The sequence below is a fragment of the Alosa pseudoharengus genome, unplaced genomic scaffold (genome assembly GCF_046254945.1).
Source record: "Alosa pseudoharengus isolate Yale_2024_CS ecotype anadromous, Long Island Sound unplaced genomic scaffold, YU_APseudo_1.1 YU_APseudo_1.1_scf_1, whole genome shotgun sequence".
Classification (NCBI taxonomy): domain Eukaryota; kingdom Metazoa; phylum Chordata; class Actinopteri; order Clupeiformes; family Clupeidae; genus Alosa; species Alosa pseudoharengus.
The window spans coordinates 22,868,689-22,888,831 of record NW_027468564.1 but is presented as its reverse complement, the minus strand read 5'-3'; the positions used below and the strand labels follow the sequence as shown (position 1 = coordinate 22,888,831).

The window sequence follows — 20,143 nt, the reverse complement described above, 5'->3', positions numbered from 1 at the left end:
AGGACGTTTGCGCTATTGAGGTGACTGAATGACCAATTAAATGTTTGAGATTACTATCGACCAATGACGGTAGGTCAGGCTGAATACCCTACACTTTCCACTCAATGCAAAGCGAACTATAGGGGGAGGGCGTGACTATGTGAATGAAAGACATAGGCTATCCATGAATGAAACATGAATGAAAGAGAGAGCAATGCAAATTCGCTGTAAACACGTTTGAGGCTAGAATAAACAAAATCCCGAACGACTTTGAAATTCCGCCCGGACACATTTTTAGGTTTCAAAAAGAGGACATGTCCGGGCAAAAGAGGACGTCTGGTCACCCTAGCCTGGCCCCCACCTGTTCGCCTACGTGGTGGAGGAACTGTTTCCATTGGGAGTGATTTCGGCACCAGATTTTATGGAAGAGCCAATCAGGACGCAGGGCGGGAGTTTCATAGATGTGACGTAGCGGAGAAGCGACTGTGACCTAGCGTTCATGGGCTTTGGAAAAACCTTTCTCCGAGTGAAAACATCATCATTCCGCGTCATTCACATCACTTAATGTGTGAGTCAGAGGTCGGAAACTGGGGCTAGATTTTGCTAACAGAGTTGCCCAGTTAGGGGCTCGTCATCACTTCATCACATCATTGTCGTCACGTTGTAGTTCGTTTGTAGTCCATGTGGCCTTTCATGTCCAGCAGTTTTAATGTGAACTTGGGAATTTGCCCTTTTTATCACTTGAAAGCTGCATATCTTTCTTTCACGAGCATCTTACACTATATTTTAAGCAAATACAGTTGTTTGTTTAGGATTAGTGAGTGTATGTTTTAACCTTTGTTGTGGCATCTGTGTTGAACACTTGATGTCAGAAAAACAAAGTAGCCATGGGGGCGGTCCTTGTCATTCCAAGGTGCTCTGAATGCACCCTGAGACTGTTTGACGGCTCGCAACGAGGAAGCAAGCGTCATCAGCGTCACAGGTTGGCTTCGATGTGAGTGGTTGAAGTAGCACGTCAATAAAGATGATGGACAAGTGGCTTATCCAATCATATGCAAGTGTGGCAGATTCAAAAAGGAAATTGTAGCTGACTACGCCACCTAGAGTATGGTTACCCCCTAGGACACTATTACCAATTCACCAACTCAAGTAATTGGCAACACAGGTTCGATACACATAGGGCAGAGACGTGAATGATGCAATACATATGTTTATTAGTAGCAAAAGGACAAATGCATAATTAAATTAATAAAACACAGCAGTCACAGCGATGGACAAACTCTCCCGTTAAAGTGGAAGGGAGGCCGGGGGTATGGCGAGGACGTGGCCATAAAAGATGGAGATGTCCAATTGACTATTTAATTAATCTCTATTAATACCGTAGACAGGACTGACGGCTGATCACTGGCAGGAGGCAGAGGGCTGCTGAGGGCCAGAGACAAAGCCTACAGAGCTGGGGATGAAGCTGGCATGAGAACAGCGAGAGCCAACCTGTCCCGTGGCATCAAGGAAGCAAAAAAGGAATACACTCACAAGATAACCACCCACTTCAGACAGCAGGAATGCACAAAGCCTATGGCAGGGCATTCAGGCCATCACGGACTACAAGCCCGCGTCACAGAGCTGTGAGAGCAACATCCCTCTGCTCAACAATCTGAACCGCTTCTTTGCTCGCTTTGAAGCACAAAACAGCACTTGCCCACAGAAGACCCCTCCCCCTCCACACGAGCAGCCCCTGTGCCTCTCTGCCGACAGCGTGAAGAGGACACTTGCTGCTATCAACACCCGTAAAGCAGCAGGCCCAGACAACATCCAGGGTCGTGCGCTGAAGGATTGCGCTGAGGAGCTTAAGGATGTCTTCACAGACATCTTTAACACTTCCCTGAAGCAAGCCATTGTCCCATCATGTTTCAAAGCTGCCACCATCATACCTGTGCCGAAGAAAACTGCTCCATCCTGCTTCAATGATTACCACCCCGTGGCCCCGAGGTCACACCCAACACCTGCCACTGACCATCGACGGTGCTGTGGTGGAGAGAGTGAGCAGCACCAAATTCCTGGGAGTGCACATCAGTGAAGACCTCTCCTGGACCACCAACACTGCATCACTGGCGAAGAAAGCTCAGCGCCACCTGTACTTCCTGCGGAAACTCAGGCGAGCAAGTGCTCCACCAGCCATCATGACCACATTCTACCGAGGCACCATTGAGAGCATCCTCTCCAGCTGTATCGCTGTGTGGGGCGGAAGCTACACTGAATACAACAGGAAAGCCCGGCAGCGCATAGTGAACACAGCTGGAAGGATTATTGGCGCTTCACTCCCCTCCCTGAAGGACATTTACACCTCCCACCTCACCCGCAAGGCAACCACAATTGTGAGTGATGCAAGTCACCCCGCTCACAATTTGTTTGATCCACTCCCCTCCCAGCCTGGTGTATGAACAGATTCATACACCAGGCTGTTAGGATGCTGAACTCTCTCCCCCCTCCACCCTCAGCCACATAACATCCTGGACTTTTGGACCCACAATGGCTGCCTTGCACTACTCCACTTGCACTACTGCACTTGTACACTTGCACACTTTGCAACTTGTTGTTGTTGTCCTGTGTCCTGAAAACACTTCTGAACACACTGCTGCTGCTCTTACATAAACTTGCACCACTATGCCACTTCCATACTTAGGTCAAACAGAACTACCTCAGTCATTTATTTATTGGCCTGACTTTTGCACTATTATTATATTGACTGTCTACTGTATGCACAATTGCACAATTTCAACCCATTTTTTGCTGCTCTTATTTCTTCACTGTATGTGCCTTCTTATTTATTTTTTATATTGTTTAAATTGAATGTTATGTTTTGTCTGTGGACCTAATTGGTAAAATGTCTTGTCTCCACCGTGGGATAGTGGGAAACGTAATTTCGATCTCTTTGTATGTCAATAAAAGAAATTGACAATAAAGCAGACTTTGACTTTGACTTTGACTTTGAAAAAGAGAGAGAAAATATCTTGCACACACTCTCACACACGCACAACTCACACTGCAACCAGGTGACGACACTGCAACGTCAGACACACCACGTGGAAGTAGGGAGGCTAGTGAGGAAGACCACCACCCGGAGACTGCGAACCACCAGTGTAGGCCAGCTATTCCTGTCAAGGAGGGAGAGAGAGATATCAGCTACATGCATATAAGGGTGGAGTTGCCACCCAATAGATAATGAATTATTAATTAGCTCTGATATAAAGAGGGTACTTAGCTTGTGGCACAATGCTAGGAGAGGCCCAGAGCCCTGCTATAAGGACCACGTCGGTTGAGACTCCAGGCGTCCTCCACCACTACAGGGTAGCAAAAGTTAGGCACATAGGACCATATGCACACAGAAATGCATACAAACACACACACACACACACACAAAATATGGAGTAATGCAAAAGAAAAGAAAGCAACACACAGATGATACAAAACTCTCACCAGCAGTACATAGCAATCATCGTAACAAAGCAAGCTGTAGACAAAGCAAGCTGTAGATAAGCAGCAAGCGTGAGGTAAACAACCAAGCCCCAGCAACCAAAGCTAGCAGCCCACGCTAGGATGACCAGAGTATGGAGAGATGAATCAATTGATTAAACAAGTCACAAAAACAAGACAAAATCGCCTGGTGGCCAATCTTGTCTTTGCCAGTGAAACATGCAGTCTCTATAAATGTAAACGTTAAAGTTACTCGATGTAAATTACTATTGAATACATCAACTATGGCAGTGCTTGCGTATACGTACCAGCTCACAAAGTGCAGCTATCTTAGTAGTAGAGTAAGCCAAAGGATGGACCAGAGGTCATAACCACCACCTAAATACAGACAAACCGGCAGATAAACAACTATGCATTAACTAGCAATAGTGCTATCTCGCACCACAATAGCGAGCATCAGTAATGAGCTTACCTTTGACCCACACAGGACCCACGCTTGCCCTGTAGTAGTAGAACCCACGAAGACAAGGGAAAGAAACACCAGTTCCACTGCACTGGAGTAGAACCTTAGCTCAACAATAAGCTACTCGCACCAAGCCGCGATGAGCCACACCACTGTAAGGCAAGGCATAAACTAAGGCTCAAGGCTAACTAAGGCTTAAACCACACAATGATCCAAAACATACAGATAAACAAGGCAAGAAATGGTTGACAGAGAACAATATCAACATTTTAGAGTGGTCCAGCCAGACTCCAGACCTCAATCCATTAAAACAGTGAGAACAAGGCCAGAGTGATGGCAAATAATCGTTCCTGCCTCAAAACAAAGATTGCTGCTTCCACTGATTATTTAAAAAGGATATGAATAATTTTAGACATGTCATTTTTCATAAAAAAATACAAAATGACGAAAACACTTCTTTTTTTGATTCCATGTTTCTACCACATTGTCTTACAACCTTTAGCCATGTGGCAGTGTAATTTTCAGTCAGAACAAACATATTGGTCATGAGAAAAAAAAACATTAAGGGCCCTATCATGACATTCTAAAGTGCATCGTCACTCGACATCTGTCATTCCCTTTAACGGCGCAACGCGCGATATGTCAAATAAATGCATCGGTATTTTGGCATTCAACGGCGCATTTGAAGGAGGCTGCTTGCGAGACCGTATGGAATAGTCATTCTTAAACCATGCTTTACTAAAACTTAGCATAGCCTTCACGCATTTGCACTCGTCTATTATTTGAACTCATTGGCAAAGTGAAACTAACTTCACCAAGGAGTCAGTAAACGACAAGACAGTTATATGCAGTTACTTTCAATATTGACTGACAATCAGTGTTCGAATTACGTGGGAGCCAGAGGGAGCCGAGCTCCCATAGAGTGAGGATTGGCTCCCATGAAAGCAACAAAGTCAAAAATCTGAGGGGGTCTCTATCTGAAGGTGTCTGGCATTGTAATTTAATCTTAAACAACCGCTCATTATCTATCCCTGTGCGATCTCTTACCATTACAGACGTGAAATTAAAATATAGGCTACTACGGGACGTAGACCTACGCTCTTGAACGCAGCATGATGACACTTCACCACCACACCACTAGACTATATGAGCAAACCGCATACGATCGATTTGACAGCACTCGCAAGCATAGTTGCCAAGTCCGCTTATAATACGCGACTTTGGGCTTGTTTTTACAGAAAGTCGCTTGGAAAAATGTGGAGTCGCGGGTTGCGGTTTTTTGGGCTTGCTTTTGAAAACGTGGTTGCTTAAAAATAAAAATAATACGCGACTCGGTTTTTTTACATTTCAATTGACTGGAACATTAATTCCAGGCATAGTTTGTTTGTGAGGTTTTCGAAGCTGTTTGCTTGGTCCTCTCCCTGACTTCCAGATTGCACATAGGCCTACAACGCGCGAACTGGGCCGGGAGAGGACGACGCATGTTTCGTCTGAGCCTGTGTGAGCGAATCCAGTGAGACAATGCAGCCTGCTGCGCCGACTATATCCCTCATTCACCTAAGATTTTGCCTATATGGCCTATGCTATCAGGGTAGACTGTGATGTGTGTGATAATCAGATGCGATTTTCGAGACGTTTCATCATCGTGTTGTGCTTCACTGCCAATGATGTCCTTAACTCTGCAATAACTTTGCTTAAACGACTCCAATTTAGTTTGTATGAAATTTCTATCATACTCATCATGAGCGCAGAGTTAATAGAAAATCTGTTTCTGGATGTTTTATTTTTTATTGGTAAAACGCTTCATAGGTTAAATTAACAGCTATTCCGATTTGCGCATAGGCCTATCCTAATCAATCGCTCATATACCATAGCCTAAAATTTTCATTTGAACAACCTGTTGGACTGTCTAACCTATTTTTTTCCATGCATGGTCGTTTGCCTACATCGTGACATTAAGCGACAGTAAGGCGAATTCAAAGAATTATGGACTGACGTGCTGTCAAAGGGGCGGCCCATGCAATTGGCTGTACATTGCGCACAGCCGGTCAGTCTAAGAATGGCAGCGCGGGCTAATAAGAGTTCTTATAGCTAACACATATATGTAGGCACATCCTTGTTCTGCTGTGCGTGGACTGGAGTTGTTCTCCATCCCGGCAAAAGACGTCATAGTATTCCGACTTTTCCAGGTAAACGAGCTGTCTTGAAATGACATTCTGAAATGCCGGTCGGGCCAAACCTTTGCGCGCATCTACCATGCCAAACGAGCGCCAGCGCTGATGGAACTTTTCTAGCATGATATTTGAGGGTGCCATTTGCAGACTCTTACTTTGCTCAAATTAAGTCATAATAATCAATTTAAGGTTAGGTCTAAGTCAGAACAAGGGTCAGGACAATGCGAGAAAACAGGCGAGACCTGAGAACTCCGTGTTTCACCAGCCTTTCTTGCGCAAAGCTGAATGAAAATTTGCGTAGGCCTAGGCCTATATACTTCCCGTGTAACAGTTTGCACATCTAAAACTATTATTCTTTTTCCAGACTATCGCTACAGCTGTCCAAGGCTTTTGCGGCGTTTTGCATTGCTTCACGCTGTTCCCTTGTTGGTTTGGAATTTGGTCACCTGTCTGATCAATGAGTTCAGGTCTATGGCTGTTTTCATCATCAGGTGTAAACGGAATTATTTTCACAAATGCAGGAGTAGAAAATACCTGTCTTCAATGTAGGTTATACCCTGAATACTCAGCAGATCCTATGGCCATACAGTAAATCCTCAAATTATGGCCGAGATTATATTCTCTATAGCCGGGCCTCTGATAATAGCCAGGTTCGTTTATTCAAACAAATAAAGGCCAGGGTAATAATTGCCATGTGGGCTAGGCCTATTGGTCCACTTTTTTATTGTTGATTTTTTTTTATTGTTACGGTTTGATTCATATTCGTAATAAACCACACAGGAAGGAATACACACCTCTCTCACACACACACGTGTGCGAATGTGTAGCCTATGTTGTTACATTTGCAATGAGTTTAATTTAGCCTAATTTTTGGGGGGCAAATGTTTTAATACAATACAAATAAATGATAGTTTTGGCTTTGGAAAGTAATTGTTTCACTCATTATACAAATAGGCGCTGTTAAGGCTGTGGCAGGTTAAAGCGGCATTGGGCTTCTTTTGGGCTTCTTTTTGAGGTGAGAGTTGCTTATTTGTCTCGCGAGAGTTGGCAACACTGCTCGCAAGTCTGAAGAAGTTACCCTGCTTTGATGAGAATGTTTATTTACATAGGCGTTCATTGGGCTAGCCTACATGGGTTGATACGTGCGGAAAAGTCCTGTTTGCTGTTGAACTTGCGCCTCTTCTATGTTGATTAACAAAGCCATAAATTATGGCCCATAATGCAGCTTACTTCAGTGATTCTGTGAACTGATCTGTATCCTCTGTCATTCAGAGCTCCGGCAAGTTCCCAGATATTCTGAAACACCTGTTAGCAATCTCTGATGGCGGAATAGCCTATTCAATGGCTACCCGACAACATCTCAGTGCAAATTCCAAAATTGTTCGTCTATTTATTCCCACGGTTCAACACACGAGACGACTGAACGCCCAGGTGTTCACATTAGCCTATAATACTAGAACATAGTTTGGCTGCAATGGCTTTATTATTTTGTGCCAGTTAGTGCATTTTCCCTGTGTATAAGTTATACTACATGCATTATTGTGTTTGACACTGAGGATAGCCTATCTGAGACGGTGGTCTGGTTCAAATGAGTTAGCCTACGTTGTGAAATTGAGAATGGCACTCAGAGTAAATCCTTTAGTCTATCTTTGTATTGTGAAATTTAAATTAAATATGGAATATTACAATCAATAATATGTTGAAATGAATTAAAAGGAATCAATTTCTATGAAAAATCTCTATTGTGTGCGACTGTGCGTGTGTCTAGGCCTATCGGTCGCATATAGGCTATTGCGCAAAAGCGCCACTCGCGCCTAGGCTATTTAATTGTATCGCCTTGTAGGCTATGCGCGGGGTGTGCCAACTTTTTATGAGATAGAGAGACCCCCTTAAAGACAAAAAGATAATTCGGGCCCTGCTGACAATGGGTTACCATCGAAAACATAGGCTGGAAAAAGCAACACTTACCCTAATGTTGCTCAAATGACTGAATAAAACAACATTTATCCTGCAGAGGAGTTGCTTATATCTTATATATCTTATATTTTCAGCTGTGCTCCATACGTGTCTCTCACCTCTCCCCTAATCACTTTTAACCGTCATTACCAATTTGCAAATGATGGTGAATAACTACTCATCATGAGATGTACAGTATTTCTTAATATCTTTATTCTAATTATGATTACCATTGTAATCGTGCAATTTGTAATGCTTTGCATGGACGTGCGCTGGTGTGCGTTCATGAATGATAGAAGGATGGTGCGTGCACCTGCCAATATGACTGTTGACATGCGCTCTTAAAATAGCATATGAACAACTCGCCATTGACTTCTGACCAGGTTTAGGTGGTGTATGATAGCGATTTTTAGACAACGCGCCAGGGCCCGCCTAGGTTGTTAATTGCCACACCCCTGGGCGCAATGCTTAAAAAATAAAGGTGCAAAATACCGAATTCAACTTCGCGCGACTGAAAAACGAACTGTACGCCATGCGCTGGTGCCCCAAAATATAGCCCTAAATATCATCATAAAACATCAATATTTTCCAGTTGTATGAATCATTTTGTTTTTATATATTTATATGAAGATCTGCGTTCCTGGTTGGAACACTATTTGGAGCAATACTGAGAGGGAATCTTTCACAGCACAACATTGCTGACAATATCACCAAAAAACAGTTAGCTTGTAGCAAGTTTCAAGGAGTGGCAACAAGGGGTCTGGATGATTTATTTTGCATAAATCTAAATGCCTTAACCAGTTAGCTCGCTAGTCATTTGTAGCATGATAGTGTTGCTCTGCCACAGAGCCATAAGATAGATCTCTGGAGAAGTGTGGTATTTGACCATGGAGCTTTTTATACAACAAATAGCAAATTATTGGTAAGCAAATACAACAAATCACTATCAGAGCACAGAGACCCTTGTGACAAGATGACCAAGGCAGAGACAGCTCCTGTAGAGTTTCATTCCTCAGACTGGCAGGGCTCTGGCATCGGTACTTTGAGGGCCAACCCAGGATCTCGGTCTGGGTGGAGTCTCTGCAGAACTGGGCCAACTGCAGCGTGTCACAGTCACAGTGCAGCGGGTTCCCACTGAAGTCCAGCTGTGTCAGATTGAGAGACCTGATGGTGTCCTCACTGATGGTGCTCATGTTGTTTCTGTCCACATGCAGAAGACGCGCTGAGGAGGGGAGATGGACATTGTGGATCGTCATGATTTTATTGCCAGAGAGGAAGAGCTCTTGGAGACTGTTCATCATCTGGAGGTTGGGGATGGTGTGAATGGAGTTGAAGCTGACATCCAGCATCTCCAGAGTTTGGGGGAGAAACAGGAACGCTTCACCTGTTAGCTGATTACCCCTGAGATTCAGCCTCCTCAGGCTTTTGGTCCAGTTGATTGCGACTGTCTGTGGCTCCAAGTGAATGCTGTTGTAGCTCGCTGTCAAATTCACAAGATCTTTCATGTGGGCAGTTTTGTTGCCGAGGATCCCAAGATGCTGAAACATGTTATAATCAACTGCCAGAGATTGCAGTTTTGGGAAGGGCGATTGGCAATCTGCAAGCACACGGTCTTCTTTCAACTCATTTATAGAGAGATTTAGAGTCTTCAGATTGACCAATACAACTGACATTTCACAAGGGAAGTACCTTGTGCCTATGTTTATGGCAGAAATGTCAGTTAGGCATGCCATGAGTTTAGCTATGGTTTGTTGTGGTTGGAAACGCAAGAAGTCCTTATTGTCAATGCCATTTAGTGAAATTTTCCGTAGGTGACAGCGGGTAAAAGTTCCAGTGGTGAAGTTACATAGATCCTCTCCATGAAGGTTTTCTAGGAAAACATCCTCTATATTTGAATTTAGAAAGTATGGAATCAATTGACAGTATATTCCATCAACCATCAAATCTTTTGCTATAAACCTGGAAAAAGTTGATGTTTACAGAAGATCTTGTACAGGAAAAACAATATTAGTTTTTGTAAGATCCATTTTCATCACTGTTAAGGATTTTGTGTTGTTGCAAGTATCGGTCAGCATCAAAAGATGTTTGGCCGCATCAGAGTATTCTGTGTCCAGTTTCAGCATGTCCATGTTTTTCAGAACCGACAGAGATCCTGGTTCATACTCTTTGATTTTACCTGCAACAAGGTGCACCTCTTTAAGCCAAAGCTCCCCAAGTCTTTTTACCTGATCCCTCTTGATGGATACACCATTAGAGCTGCCAAGCTTCAAGCTCCGCAGGTTACCCTGTGGGTCAAAGGAGTTGTCCACAATGATGTCCTCGTAGGCGTTATTGGAGATGTCCAGGTATGCGAGAGCAGGAAGACTTGTGAAGGGCAAAGCAGAGATCTGTGGTAGGAGGTTGTGTGAGATGTCCAGATACTTCAGCACTGGGTTGTGCTGAAAGGCATTTGGGTCCACAGTGCTGATGAGATTGAACTGAAGAAGGAGCTGCTGTAGTTTCTGCACATTGGGGAAGCAGCCTGCTGGTACTCTCTCCATGAGGTTGTGGGAGAGATCCAGGGTCACTGTGTTTGCAGGGGCAGAACAAGGAACAGCTGGGTAGCCACTGGATGAGCAGTTTACTGTGACATCAGTGTCAGGGTAGCACAGCACCTCATCCACCAGACTCACGGACAACACCAGAGCCAGGAAATGACTTAAAGATCACTCTGCAAAAAAAACATGTTGCACACTAACTTTCTACGTAATATTTGTTAGATACATATGTGACCCTGCAAGGTGAAACCAGTCGTTTTGCGCACGGTGCTATTTTGAGAAAATCCACGATAAACAAACGTACAGGTTAAAATGTCGAATTTCACGTTTTCGCATAATTCAGTATACAGTCTACACTTTCATATTGTGAACAAATTTCACGGATAAACATACGTTTTGACTGTTAAACCCTTACTTTATTTAGGTGAAGATACGGTACGGTACGGCCTACGGTAGAGCTCATTTACTCATTAGGCTAATTATTACTCGTTACTCAATGTGTCAGCTCTATATCGTTCTTGGCAGATGTAACCGAATATGAATCTGAAAGACTTGCCTTTCAGGGCACGAACGGTCAAAAGCACAAACTTTTAGAAATATCCTGGCGTCATTTTAGGGACCAGGAGAAGTTTTCCATTGAAGTAGGCTAGCGCATTTTAAAAGTAGGCTAGGCTATACACAATCTGTATGACTTCCTCTCCCCTTACTTCCCCCGAAATACATTAATTATATTCTATAGTGACACCATATGACCGTCCCAGGTATTAACTAGGGGGTAGAAAAAGACTACAAAAAAGCTGCCATCTTTGACATCCGGTATCTGGCGATTTTTCCTATGGGAAAATAACATGGGGATTTTGAATTATGGCACCTTCTAAACTCTCGCGGGGATGAAAAAGTCTGAAATGCAGAACACACTTTTGTCAGTCATCTGCTTCAAAGTCACGCTACCGTAAGGCTAATCATAGTTGAGCCCTCACACTATCGCACGTGACAATTGACTTTCCTCCTCTTCTGGCGTATCGTGACAGGAGAACCATGCGATACCCTCGATATACATATTGTTGGAAAGCTTAGTTTATGGTCGTTCGTGTGAGTACAATAACTTAATTTTGTAAATTTTACCAAAACGACTGGTTTCGCCTTGCAGGGTCACATATTTACATTCATTTAACAAGTCATATTAAATTATTTATGATTTATGTTATAAAAACAACAACAACAAATTAACTGCAGAGTTGTTTTTGTTATCATGGTAATAACAGCGCCAATAGATTTTGTGCATCATTACCACCAAAACCAAATAATTACTTTAAATGATTCAACTCAAATCTTACACTCACATATATGGTTTGGTTACAAGATCCATTTACCTTGTGTTCATTCTTCTCAAACTCATGTGACATTTCTCAGATCTGACATCTGACTCATTTCTCTTGAACTCTGGGATGTTATTTCATCTGAAAAGAAACAAGTAATCCAAAAGGAAATAAAAAACTTTCAGTATAAATATGAGAAGTTTCTCTGAAGGGTTTTGAACGTGGAGGGTGGAGAGCAAGGCATTTACATCAACACACTTGTGACTTCTGCAAAACACAGTCGTCCTCCAGAAAAGGCCGGATATCCACAATTGTTAGAATGTGTATAGCGATAGCGGACTGTGCCTGCCTATGCATCTGAATTAGACGACATCTTGGTCATACTTCACTTGAATAGTCTCCTATAGACTATTTACAAATGCTCAGATAATAAACAAACCATCTATTTACACTCTGATCATTTTAATGTATGGTTAGGCTAGGGAATGGCATCTTTATACAATATGTTTAAACCTTATTGCTTGGGTTAGGGTTGTGTTCGGTGAAGATTGTGTTCATTAAGCAAAATTTATGTCCGGTGAAACTTTGAACGAAAGGGATTCTATGAATGGCAACGTCCCACGACCTAGTAAAGGAAATCTTATATGAGATTGAAGTGTTATTCCTGAAAATTACATGGGGGGAAAGTCCATTTTTTTTCACTTAATAGTTCCTCTGTACTTAAACAATTGCAAACAATAGCATAGATAATGACATTCATAATAAATAATAAATCATTTATGAATCACAGACTCAAATGAACACGCTGCTAACAAAAGTAATATGTACCTGTTGGTGATTCTTCTGTAATCATTTGACGTATCTCAGATCACAGATTTCTATTCTTATGTGTTGAACTCGTCGTTTGCATGTTTTAATGAGACCCATCTGAATCTGACAAGAGAAGTTATTGATATTTCATCTGAAACAGGAACCGTCAGTGTCATGTCCAACATCAAGAAAAAAAAAACATTGCTATAAATAATGATCAGAAAGAGGGGGGTTGGTTCCTCTAGTTATGCAATCATGCACACAGCTTAAATAAGGCCAGCCATGAGGCCATTTAAGGACATTTAAGGCCATTCTCCATTACACTACTGACCAACCACAAGCTGACTTCTGAAAAGCACAATTGTTATACAGGAAGTCCTAAACTCTAAATCAATACATAGATCATGAAAAAAATGCATTTACTTTGTGTTGATTCTTCCATACAAACACATCTCACATCCGCTCTCTCCTTTTTCAAGTACTCCTCAAACTTCCCATTTCCCACCATATGAGTGTGATAAGAGAGAGAGACTGAAGCTGTTATTTCATCTGGAACAGGAGGAACCAGTCATCGAGAAGAACGAGGGGGGGGGGGGGTCTTGACATGTCAGGAAATCTTAACATGACAAATGTGAACATAACATAAGACAGAGTGACTTAACTTCCTCTTAAGAGTATTTTTTTTTCTGCAAGTAATGTATGTAAGTTGCATAAGTATGGATATAGCTTGCTCATCCTGACAAACCAAACCAAAAGATATACTGGATGAATCACAACCCTGTCACGTTGACTTCTACAAAATACAAAGTGCAGCAGCAAAAATCTTACCTGGAGAAGTATTGAAGGACAAATATGAAATGTTCTCTTTAATAGCTTGTACAACAATGTACAAACATAACAGTATAAATAGTATAAGTATATATACTCTTTTGATCCCGAGAGGGAAATTTGGTCTCTGCATTTATCCCAATACCAGTGAGGTGAAGCACACACTAATCCCGGCACAGTGAGCTGCCTGCAACAACAGCGGCGCTCAGGGAGCTGTGAGGGGTTAGGTGCCTTGATCAAGGGCACTTCAGCCATGCCTACTGGTCGGGGTTCGAACCGGCAACCCTCCGGTTACAAGTCCGAAGTGCTAACCAGTAGGCCACGGCTGCCCCGATATATCAATTTTCATGCATGTAGCTCCCCAAAGACCAAGGCCTCCTAACTGACAGGATAAGGATTTGTTGCAGTTATGTTTCTCGTGGCTACTAGGAGTGACTTAGTTTTAGGGGTTGCAAAGATCATGTTTTGGCCCTGTGATTATTTACACATACACACACACACACACACACACACACACATCCCAAACCCATTTTCTTACACTGTTCTGCAACAGTTGTACTGAAAGTCTGTGTCTTGGCACTGCCCAAACAGAATTAAATTGAAAGAGTTTGAAGTCTCATGACTCGAAAAATACAGAAGTCATTCACTGCAAAAGAGTCCTCCTGTTGAACCAAAATGTATTTCTGTCAAAAATGTCTGTGTGTGTCTGTGTGTGTGTGTGTGTGTGTGTGTGTGTGTGTCTGTGTCTGCATGTGTCTCTATATGTGTAGAAATGAAGAATAAAAAGACAGAAAGCTTAAAGGGGACAGCTGTTTACATTCTTATCATCATTGACATCCCCCCACCTAATGCCTCCACCGATCTCCACTGACTGGCACGGTTCAGTTTGGCACAGTAATCCCTGACCTGGTTTGGCACAGTAATCCCTGACCTGGTTTGGCATAGTATTCCCAGACCTGGCTTGGCACAGTATTCCCTGACCTGATTTGGCACAGTAATCCCTGACCTGGCTTTTGTCTCCACTGGTAAAAGGACCAGCACTTGGTGTGCCGGGTGTAGGTTGAGTCCTGGTTTGGCTGGCCAACAGTGATAAATTTAAGTTCCTTAAACAATTTTGTAACAAATAAACTTGTCAATGTGAATTAATAAATATGTCATATTTTGTTAATAACGAGATTAACAGCTTTTATAAATATTACAAATGTGTTCACTTCTGCCGTTTTGGCTACCTGACGTTAGCTGCTAGTAAAAAAAAAACAGACTGGAAACAATAGGTTTCTACGGAAGCTTATTGCTGCCACACTAAAAGAAATAAAAAGGTTCAGTATTATGTAATTACGTGAAAAGTTTCTTGTTATAACAATATCTTTTTCATGTTTTAACAAGATATGTATCACGTTATTACATGAAATTATCACGTTATTTCATGATAATGATATTTTCACGTTATAACATGAAAATATCATGTTATTTCAAGATAGGATTTTTTCACGTTTTTACAAGATATTTATCACGTTTTTACATGAAATTATCACGTTATTTCAAAATAACAAAACTAAACGAAACAAGGCCACGAGAGCTCATGGCTGGCATAAATGATAACTAGTCGTGTCTATGAACTTGCACCCTGACTGCTATTACAGTGCTGCTTGATGAGTGTTTGTTTTTGTGCATGTGTGTATGAGTGTGTAGGCTGTGTGTGTGGTCAATTCCCAGCTGACTGAAGAGCAGCGAAGAGGGATGTGTGTGTATCGGCAGAGAGCTGCTGAAAAGGAGGCCGATAGAGAGGTTCTGTGCAGGATAGCCTGCTCACACCATAGACTGTATGGCTCACACAGCCTCATAGTTCTGCTTTATCTTCTTATCAACACAATAAATAAAACTTTCGCTAACTTGACGCAAGAGGGAGAAAGGGCTTTGATAAATATGCAAATCTTCACGCAATGTGGGTGAATGTATAGACCGCTCTGGCTCGGTATAGCTGCATGTCAGGTCATCGCTGTCATTTCTAAGGCTGTGGGGAAGGGTGAAAATATCAGTATCATATCAGTATCATGAAATAACGTGATAATTTCATGTAATAACGTGATAAATATCTTGTTAAAACGTAAAAATATCATATCTTGAAATAACATGATATTTTCATGTTATAACGTGAAAATATCAGTATCATGAAATAACATGATAATTTCATGTAATAACGTGATAAATATCTTGTTAAAACATGAAAAAGATATTGTTATAACAAGAAACTTTTCACGTAATTACATAATACTGAGACTTTGTATTTCTTTTAGTGTGGCAGCAATAAGCTTCCGTAGGTTTCTGTTACGGCCTACATGCAAAGAACATGCTAACATGGTTTTACTAAGGGAGGCGTACAAACTAAATCCCTTGTGTCATGGTAATAAAAAAATGCAATCCAGAGATAAAGTATCTGAAACCCACACTTGAGTAGAAATGCAGATTTTTCACGAGAAAACGATTTACGTAAAAGTACAATTAATCTATAAGCATGCCACTTACAGTATATATGATCTGAAAATATACTAGGTAAAGCCTTCAAGAACATGTCCCTACTGCCGACTTAACATCAGTATTCACTCAGTCAATCACATTCCACCGTCACATTATGTGACAAATCACCTTCTGTTGTCAAGAAGAATTGGAATTGGTGGCTTATTTTGGGGGGATTTATGCCATCATAACTGTTCTGTCCCCTCTCTCATACACATACACACACACACACACACACACACACACTAGGGTTGCCACCTGTGTCTGACAAAAATCCTGGACATTTTGACCATCCAATCGACCTTTTTGTTAGTAAGCAACGGCGCCTTTCGCATATCTAACCCAAGATAAAAACCGTCATTCTAAGCGACAATTGTATAGCTAAAATTAGTAAGAATGACAATTTCTAGTTATTTGTTTAGTTAATTGCTTTATTTAATAGCAGACCTTTATTATTTTGTTATATTTTCAACAGTTTTTAGTTGTGGACACCTGGGGGCAGAATTGAGAAAAAAGGGGGAATACATAATTAGGTTCTGCTTTTTTGCTTATGTGGAATAAAAACAAATAATGTAATTTTTCAGTCTGTAAGAATAACCAAATTTAGCAATGTAAGTGTAGTGTCAAACAGCTTACCTGATCGCTTAGAGTGCTTGTCTTGCGATGATTTTGTCACCATGAAGGACGAAATTGCCTTTGTTTGACGTGAGCTTTCGGTTCGATTTTGATGTTTTTTACTTTTGACGTGATCATCTAATGCTTTTTTTCCTTCATGTTTTATGAGAAATTTCGCTGGGCACAGGGAGCAGCTAGCATAAAATGGATCGCCTGGGCATGGTTTTAGCCACATAGCGTACTTCTTCTGTTTAACCCAATCACTGTTAAAACACGTCGACCTCTTTTGTTTTTTCTTTACTGGCCTGCCATCACCTCCTGTTGCACCCTCGTCGTCATCCGTCTCTCCACCCATTTTCACAATGTAACTTCACTGTTTTTCACTGGATACTTTTCTTTCTCTGTCTCTCCTTGTCCCACACACTCTCCGTCTCCACCTTACCATTTCTAATGAACCTCCACGGTGCGTGCCCCCACCACCACCACCCATGTTATGCTACGCCATTTTTGTAGAGCCAATAAGGCTGTGCATACGTTTATGGACGTAGGCACGCTGAAATACACATTTTGCGCATCATGTACAAAAATCCGGGACATTCAGTGTCCAGGATTTTTATTTTTATTTTCCTGGACAGACCATGAAAATCCGGGACAATCAGGAAAATCCTGGACAGGTGGTCACCCTAACACACACACACACACTCAGCTGCAGCTTACTATCAAACATGTCAAACATTTTGCAATGTGCTCCTTGCAATCCTCTAGTTTCCTTCTCTGCATGTACGCTCAAAAACAAAACAAACAACAAAAAAAAACCTGTTGTGGCACTATAAATGAAAAACACCCTCGACCTAACCTGAGTGAACACACACACTTAAGTCAAGACCCCCCCCCACACACACACACACACACACAGCTGCAGCTGCACATGCTTCCTTCCTCTGAGAATAAAATGCTGGAGCCAACAATTACTCATGCGACTCAATCTGAAACCAACACCTTTAAAGCCTTCTGCATTCTCAAGGCCTCTACACATTCCACATGTCAAACGGAAACGCTTTGTTACTGCTTTGTCACTCTTGTGTGTGCTGTGGTCAAAGTTGAACTTTGACCATGACATGCTGTAAATCATAGCTTTTTTGTGATGAGCCCAACAGCAAGCACAAAAATTATTTGGGTCATAGTACAACCAAGCACAACCTAGTGGAGACCAATTGGGTGTCAACTATAACTTCAAAATTAAATCAACTCAATTTATAAAATAAGATGAACTTTTCATTAGAAACTTCTGAAAGTGATTTCAAGTGGCTCACACCAGACAGTTCATTTTCCAACTAGCAATTTTATTGTCTTAGTAAGGTGAACAATTTTGACCTTGGCTTGGGCCAGGCAACATCAGCTTATCCACATCACAAACAATGTCATCCCTGGACATCAAGGTCTCCAGGAACCTGTACTTTATCTTTATTTAAACTTGAATAATGAATCAGAACATTTACAAATTTGAGCAAAACTTGAGAAGGCTTAGTTAAGTACATATACGAAACAATATCATAAAGGGTGAAAATGCACCTCAAATCATTTTAAAACCTGTTCTACATACAATATAGGCAAGTTCTTAATACAATATACGATTTACAAAGTCCAGTATAAGCACAACAATTATTATTATTATTGCAGGTTTTACCTTTTGAAACATACTGTAACTTTCAGTGAACTTTAACCTTTTTGACCTCATTTGACCTCAAGCCAGCCTGTCTAGTAGGCTGCACCACAGAGTGTTTTAAGACACAGAGCCGTATGATGCACTTCTGGAGTGTGGTATTTGATTATGAAGCTTTTTATACAGCAAATAGCAAAATATTGGTAAGCAAATACAACAAATCACCATCAGAGCACAGAGACCCTTGTGACAAGATGGCCAAGGCAGAGACAGCTCCTGTAGAGTTTCATTCCTCAGATTATCAGGGCTCTGGCATCGGTACGTTGAGGGCCAACCCAGGATCTCGGTCTGGGTGGAGTCTCTGCAGAACTGGGCCAACTGCAGCGTGTCACAGTCACAGTGCAGCGGGTTCCCACTGAAGTCCAGCTGTGTCAGATTGAGAGACCTGATGGTGTCCTCACTGATGGTGCTCATGTTGTTTCTGTCCACATGCAGAAGACGGGCTGAGGAGGGGAGATGGACATTGTGGATCGTCATGATTTTATTGCCAGAGAGGAAGAGCTCTTGGAGACTGTTCATCATCTGGAGGTTGGGGATGGTGTGAATGTAGTTGAAGCTGACATCCAGCATCTCCAGAGTTTGGGGGAGAAACAGGAACGCTTCACCTGTTAGCTGATTATTCCTGAGATTCAGCCTCCTCAGGCTTTTGGTCCAGTTGATAGTGACTGTCTGTGGCTCCAAGTGAATGCTGTTGTAGCTCGCTGTGAAGTTTACCAAATCATTAATGTGGGCAGTTTTGTTGCCAAGGATCCCAAGGTGCTGAAACAAGTTATGATCAATTGCCAGAGATTGCAATGTTGGGAATGGTTTTTGGCAGTCCCCGAGCAGCCGGTGCTCAGTCAACTCATTAATAGAGAGATTTAGAGTCTTCAGATTGACCGACGACTGACATTTCACAGGGGAAATACCTTGAGCCTATGTTTATGGCAGAAATATCAGTCAGGCATGCCATGAGTTTACCTATGGTGGGTTGTGGTTGGAAACGCAAGAAGTCCTTATTGTCAATGCCACTGACTGATATTTTCCTCACATGACAGCGGTCAAATGTTCCAAACGCCATGTTGCATTGTCCTTCTCCATGAATGTTTTGTATGTCAATCTCCTCTAGGCTCGATTTGAAAAAAATATGGTAGCAACTGACACAATATCCCATTGACCTTTACATCTTTGGCTATAAGTCTGGAAAGACTTGCCGTTTGCAGAAGCTCATGTACAGGAAAAATAGTATTATTTTTCGTTAGATCTATTTTCATTACTGTCAAAGCTTTTGTGTTGTTACAAATGTCAATGAGCATTAACATATGTTTGGCCAAATCCTGTGAGTATTCTGTATCCACGGTTACCATGTCCATGTGCTTCAGAACCAACAGAGATCCTGGTTCATACTCATTGATTTTACCAGCAACCAGGTGGATCTCTTTCAGTCCATGTTGGTGGGCCCTCTTAATGTTGTCCTTCCTGATGGATACACCATGAGAGCTGCCAAGCTTCAAGCTCCGCAGGTTCAGGGCCGTTTCAAGGAATTTGGGGGCCCCAAGCAAAATGGACATGGAGGCCCCCCCCCACCGCACGCAAAGCCTACAGGAACCACCGCATAGCCATACAGTTTAAGTTCACCCACAGTTTATATAAATACAACATTTTGACAGTACAAATACTGCAGTTGCATATATATACTGTGCATTAGTTTTGAACATTTTGAACATTTGAACATTTGCAAAAACACCACCGTACCATAAAATCCAATA

The 20,143-nt window shown here is 42.0% G+C and overlaps 1 protein-coding gene across 1 annotated transcript in view; it reads right to left on the bottom strand.

Moving 5' to 3' along the window:
- Nucleotides 1-20,143, bottom strand: part of LOC143123270 (GTPase IMAP family member 4-like) — a 213,648-nt gene that overhangs the window by 32,077 nt on the left and 161,428 nt on the right. The window lies entirely within an intron of this gene.